Here is a 7,031-nt window from a genome sequence, read left to right as displayed (position 1 = left end):
CTTTTGCTTCTGTGGTTGATCCCTTCCTCAACTTCATGCTATCTTTTCTTTCCTCGAGTAAGGGTGTGGAACCTATGACATTTTAATAAGCTTCCTTACCTCCATATATGAATCAAGATTGATCACTTCTTGTCGTGCATTTTGGCATTTTATATCAAATCATTTTTTGTAAGTACACTTGAAACATTTGTTTCCTCTCAAGTGGGATTTATGAGGAAAACATTTTTCTAAGCAATCCCATTTGATATCCTTGAAGATTTTCCATTTTGAAAATTTCTCATATGGTATCCTTCAAGATTTCCCCTAATAAGCTTCATAAACTTTCTATAAGCGGGGAGAAGGTGAGTTAGGCTTTGCTGAAGTCCATAGTGAGTCTTATATATCATTACGATTGCGGACTATCGGTTTCTTTTGACCACCATCTATTTCCCAAACAATCCCAACCTTAATGTTTGGTGATCAAATTTCGGTATTCATGGCTTTAAAGAAAATCCATAGATCATGGCCATATATGCTGCTTTTAGAGAGAAGAAGATAGTCAACGACCGTTGTGTTTCTTGCATGTAAAGGCATGTGTATCTGTTGCTAAGGTACAGACTGTTGCCCTTGTACATTGCTCTCATATGGCTAGAGGAGGAGTAGAGCACTAGGATGGCTAGAGAGAGCTAGAAGTGGTAGGGGAAAAACTTGTGCTTAATACAAAATGTTTTTTGCATTTCCATTAAATATATTATGTGAGATTAGTGTTTTTTCTAAGGTTCCATTTTAGTATGGCTTGAAAAAGTCAATGAAATGATGACCCTCCATATGCTTGCTATTTGCATGCATTTAGCCCTCCATGTCCTCTCTATTCAAGGCAATGAAATGATTACCCCCTATATTATCTTAAGGAAGAGTCTCACAAAGCTGCCACGTGGAAAAAATTTGGAGATTCTGGAAGGAGGTTTGGGTAGAATTTGATTTTAGAAGCCTCAAAACAGGTGCGAAGCACGGGTTCTCAACTAGTTCTATTTAAGGCAATGAAATGATTACCTCCCATATGCTTTCTATTTCCATGCACTCACCCATACCCTTTCTATTTAAGGTCTCACAATTCTCTATAAAAAGCCATAAACGACTCATTTGACGAGTAAAGGGAGGGAGAGAGAAGGAAGAGAGGGAGGGGGTGGCCGTGGGGAACTTCTATACAATACAAATATTTGTCTGAATATACAATACAAATACAAATATTTGTCTGAATATACAATAGAAATAGATAGTTAGTAGATAGATAGATAGAGAGAAGTAGATAGGTAGATTAGATAGATAGATAGATTCACCAAAAACGTTTTGGTGCCTCTTTTTATTTTTTCTTTTTTGCACGCTACAAAATTTCGAAAGATTAAATAATCCACCCATTCATTGCTGTTGTAACTGCGCTATTATCGAAAGCGGAAACTGAAGCGGTCTCTGCACTTTCGGGTTTTCAAAGGTAACCCTTCTACACTGTGTGACCTGCGCAAAACACTTTCAAAGCATTTAAACGCAAAAAACATTTTTGAATTGTTATAAAAAACCGACGTTTGCGTCTGCCCCCCCCCCACACAACGTGCCATGCAACGAACCATTGCTACACGTAGTTGTTTTTCTTTTCTTTTTGAGTGACTGAATTCATGTTAGCATCCAGAATAAACCATAAGTATGTGCCATGATTTTATCTTATTCTTAAAAAATCAAATAATCTGTGTGTATTGTGGAGGGGACACTTTTCAAATGATTTTGTTCCTAGTTGAAACAAACCTTGTACTTTGGCACATTTGAATAGGTTCATATCCATCCTGTTGTGGCTTTGCCACGGCCATGTATGCATTTTCTGATAGGTAGTATCATTCATGGCATTTTATTTTAGACCTCCATTAGATTTCTCTACATTGCCTCGTTCATGATGCATGGTAAGAACAAGCATGATAATGAAAATGGAAAGGGTAAAGTTTAAGGATGTCTATAAAACAGCCCCTAAACACACATTTCCTGATGATCAGGTGGGGCAAGGGGGTAAGCATGGCGGCGAGAGGCTTCTTGCCTAGTCTTGCTTCACTTGGACAAATGACCAGTCGTATGAGGCAGCCATAGCTGGCTTAGGCAAAATTTTGGTTATGAGTTGGCTATTGGTGAGGCGATGATACCTAGTCTCTTGGACAATACACATGTGATCCTTCATGTCAACCTCCCATAGTAGACATATGGCATGTGAAAGGCTTTCTACAAGGACATTCCAAACTTGGGAGATTCATGAGAGCAATGGAGACTCGGAGGGAGAGTAGAGGCTTGGATTGAGCAGTCGTAGAGAACATCTCTTTCTTGCAAGGATAGGGACTGCTGCCACTCAATTGGCTGGACACTTTTTGGCAAGGAATTATACAATAGCCTTTTATATCCCCAAAGACCTCCAGCATGGCCTACATTGATTTAGAGCTAGGTTTGAGATCTTTGACAACGGTTCTTCTAAATCAAAGAGGGAGCTTTTGAGGCCATTAGCAAGGCCAACAATAACCACTACCACCACCACAACAACATAAAACTGGTTCTAAACCAAAGAGGGAGTTTTTGTTGGCCATTAGCAAGGCCAACAAGAACCACCACCACCACAACAAAAAAAAAACTAGTTCTAAACCAAAGAGGGAGTTTTTGTTGGCCATTAGCAAGGCCAACGACAACCACCACCACCACCACCACCACCACAACATAAAACTAGTTATTGCAGAGGGTGTAGGTGGATATGGATCTAGAGGTAAGGGTGTCAAGAAATATCCTGGAGCCTAAGGTTTGAAACTAAACCCAAGCCCAAGAACACCGAGCAAAGAAAACTGCTCAAATGATGGCTATACTCGACTACTAAAACAAAGCCCGACAAGAAAAGGACCTATGGTTGGAGTGTGCGTCTCTGATACATAATTTTCTGACACTATGTAATGGAGCGAAACAATAGTGTAATATGTAAGAAAAACTATGCTAGCCAAAATGTATGCATTATGTGTTTGATTAGGCAAATCTCTTAATCTGGAAATGATGGTGAAATTAATGCACAATGTTATATTCAACAATGTAATTACAAGAGAGGGTAAGATTGTAGATGATTGCAATGTGAGAATTGATATGTTATTGATGGGTTATCCAGTAGTCTTGTACAATGATTATGTTACAAATGCTAATTAAAGAGATGATTTAAGTTATTATTTCAAATGCTCAAAATTCAACACTGGTACTTATTTCTTCCGTTTAGCTTTGATGTCAGTGTCGAGGATGCTCTTGATGGAGACTTTGGTTTTGATGTCGCTTTGTCTTTTCTTCTTTTGAATGCTCTTGCTTTTAGATCTTCATGTGATTTTCTTGGTTACTCATGGAACGCTTCTTTTCTCTACGCTTCAATAGGTAGATGACTCTGTTTCTTTATTCTACGCAATGGCGGCTATGCATGCATGCGCAAGAGGCGATTATTCCTTCTTCTCGAAGTTATATTCATTGCTTCGCCTCTTTGCTCTACAACCTTCTTGCTCCTTGTCCCCTATGTTGTGATAGTTGTTTGAGGCATAGACGCACGTGGCTTTCCATTTTGTACGGTCTCCTTTTTTTGTTTTGTAGTCGGCAACCCCTCCTACATGCGCTCATGGCTGCAGGTGACTCTCCTCTTTTTTTTTTTTTCATTACTAGCCGCACTTCTTTTTCCTTTACGTACACAGCCGTTTCTTCCTAAAAGATGTGCCCCCAAATCAAAAGCTGCGTCCCGGGTGGTGTTTCAACACATCTCTTCATTTGACTAAGGTTAATAACCTTCATAATAGCTAATTTATTTGATGTCCACATTGTTGCCTAGGCTAAAGATTTACAAGGGGTAGTTCCCATGCTTGAGTTGAATTAATCATTCACGTGGTTCTCCTCCCAAATAATCGTGGGTCATGCTATGCTATGGGAGTTGAGGTTTAATAGCTAATGACTTACATGGAAATGTTTTCAGTACTCCCTTAAGCCTTTATTTCTTAGTAGTGATGGCTTACTATTTCCCTATCTTGGTTGCAAAGAACCCTGTTATCTCTTTTTCTTCATTAGCATCCTTGTCTTCTTTCATTGGAGTTTGCACACATTTTTCATTTGGCCAAGATCAAGTGAGATAAATATTATGCGAGGTGCACATAAGGGTAGTAAATGGACACATCTGGACACAAAACACATACATGCATGCAATGCTCACACAATAACATGCTCGTGAGGCTAAAAAAAAATGCAACAAAGGGTATCTCTAGAGTGGAGATTCTTAGCAAAATCAGCTAAGGGACTCAAATTTAATATAATTCTATTGTGGTAAATAGGGTCACATGCAAAAGGATTGTTGGAAGAAGAAAGAGGACACGAAGAATGGTAAGTTATAAAGCAACTATGCATCTACTAGTAGTAAGGACAATTAGGAGGAGCGCTTGTTTGCTATCACTCATAGCATGGGATCCGCCTTAGTGGATGTATCTTCAGATGATGTATGGTATATGGATTCAGGTCCAATCATATGACATGACATGGAGAGTGGTTTCATGAGTTGAACCCCATGACCAGTGCATGCTATGTATTGACACGTGATAGCGCTGCCCATTCTATTATACATGTTGGGAATGGACCCTTGAAGTTGCAGGATAGAAAAGTGAAACATTTAAGTGATGTATTGCATGTGCCAACCATCACAAAGAACCTTGTGTCAGTGGGACAAATGGTTGATCAAGGCTTGAAGGTTAGATTCAACAAGAATGGTTGCTTTGCTTATCATCATGAAGGCTAAGAAGAATGACAGGTTGTTCACATTGGATGTGAGTGTGTCTGAGATTAAGGCATCTATGTTCTCTAATGGCGCAGGTGTAATCTCTGAGCTGGAGATTTTGCATAAGAGGATTGGACATGTGTGTGTGGAAAGGTGGAAAACCATGCAGTCCAAAAGGACTTGTGACAGGGTTTCCTATGTTTAGAGTTGACGGAACTCATGGTATATGTGGTTGACACACCTCCATGTACAACCCTATAGCAGGCGCACAGGCCTGTGGGTAGCATGCACAGGGATTTTACAGGCCCAGGTGCACGTGGCAGTTGGTTAGTGGACACAAGTTGCCTCCACCCAGCACCTGAGGGGGAATCAGAGACGGATTGAGCAGATTGATGCGGCTTTTCCCCATGAGTGGTTCATTGGCATCTTATTGAGAGACATGAACAACGTGGCATAAAGGCAACTGCTTTAATGCTTCCATTGCAACGGCCTACATTGAGTTAGCAAATGTCCACACAAACCCCCAGCTTAAAATACCTCATAACACTAGTGCCGGATCCAAACCCCCAGCTTTAAACACCACACAACACCAGTGCCGCATCCAAATATAGTCCCCTATGGAGGATTGTGCATTAATAAGTGTAAATTTGAGCAGGCCTATAAGGATTTCAATCATAAGCCTAAACCTGTTGAGCGTCTAAGGTGGACTTCTTCATACCGTTCCACTAAATGCTGTGACTTGGCACTTGCAGACAAGGGAGAAGGGTAAGGAGAGGCTGAGGAGAGAGGAGGGAAGAAGAAAATATAAAAAAGAAGCGAATCTGTGCCACTGATGCTCCAACTGGAGCCAGGGAGTTGGGGGAACTGACTGACCACTGGAACGGTGTATGAGCCTGGCCACAGGGTAGCTGCAGCAGGAAGGGTTCGACAGCAGCAACACTGGGCTTGAAGGTCTTGCGCAAGGAAGAGGAAGTGGTGGGGAGAACTGAGAGTGGTGGGGAGTGAAGTGGAATGGTGGAGACGGGAGGAGGGATGGCAATGGGCCAGAAGTAGGGCAGGAAGGGGCAGGGGCAGAGCGCTTCAGCTCCTTGCCATTTCTGACTTTCTTGTACTTAATGAAAATTTATTTCCTTGAAAACAAATACTGCGTTCGGGTACGTCAATGTTATGAGCAAAAAATTACGAGCAAGATTCTTTCGAGCGAGAAAAATAAGACCAACACCCAACTATAGTTCTCTTTGAAACTACATGTGGTGACAAACGAGAGAGAGAGAGAGAGAGAGAGAGAGAGAGAGAGATTGTAAGATAGATAGACATCCCTTTGTACCGTTGTTATTACCTTAAAAAAGTATTGAAAAATAATTCATTTAAGAAACGTCCCTCATAATCACTCTCAATATAATAATATTATACATAAATAATTACTTATTAAACATATCATATGACAATATCTTTCAAGTGTTTTTATAGTATTAATAACAAGATATTTATGGACATGTTTCTACAGAAGTTTAAATTATCGTAAATAAGTATTAACTTGGGCTCATATATCACTCTCATAAAATACATGTAATATTTAATGCTATATATGCAAGGTTTTCCAAAATATAACCCCATAGATGTGCTCAAATGGGGTTTTTCGATCAATTTGAGTGGCTGAATGACTATATTTGGACATTGGATGTGAAAGTTATGTCACTTTTAAAAGTGCTGTCCAAGGTAGTTTCGCCAGCGAAACTACCTTGAAAGACCTTGTTCAAAGGGGTTTCGCTGGAGAAACTACCTTGATGGCTTGCTTCAATGAGTTTTCTTTGGAGAAACCCTTTCATGAAGATAGGTTGAGAGAGGTTTTTCAATGTCACCCCCTATTAAGTAAAAAGTTGTAAGAAGGATCATAAGGGAATTTTCATAGAGAAGTCTACTCTACATGTGGGTTTCTTCAAAAGCCATCCCATTATGTTCTCACCATTCCCAAAGATTCACATAAATAGTCGTGTATAAAATAGGCATTCCTATAATACTTTTCATATTTCTAAGTGAAACTATGCTTTCTTCTGATCCATTTTTGTCATATTTTTGCATAGTTGGAAGCTTTGTTTTTCCTTCGCTCGGACGCTCGGAAGATTTCGCTCAGAAAATGCTCGTCCCCTCCTAGGAACTAGTCTAAAACTTTTCACCTTTTCAACAGAACTTTATTTGCTCGAATCTCTAAGAGAGATTCAAGTAAAGCATTTACTTGAATCTAGTC

The 7,031-nt window shown here is 39.9% G+C and overlaps 1 protein-coding gene across 11 annotated transcripts in view; it reads left to right on the top strand.

Moving 5' to 3' along the window:
* The first annotated feature begins 1,269 nt into the window (after positions 1-1,269).
* LOC147610748 (uncharacterized) overlaps positions 1,270-7,031 on the top strand; it is a 71,923-nt gene continuing 66,161 nt past the window's right edge. For all 11 annotated transcript variants that reach the window (XM_086785273.1, XM_086785277.1, XM_086785274.1 and 8 more), the window contains exon 1: positions 1,270-1,471. The gene's annotated coding sequence lies outside the window, so the exon portion shown is untranslated. The remainder of the gene's footprint in view (positions 1,472-7,031) is intronic.

Source organism: Cibotium barometz, chromosome 48 (genome assembly GCF_041138505.1).
Source record: "Cibotium barometz isolate CiBa-2024 chromosome 48, ASM4113850v1, whole genome shotgun sequence".
Lineage (NCBI taxonomy): Eukaryota > Viridiplantae > Streptophyta > Polypodiopsida > Cyatheales > Cibotiaceae > Cibotium > Cibotium barometz.
Note: the sequence above shows the minus strand (reverse complement) of the source record. Positions and strands in the feature narration are given on the sequence as shown.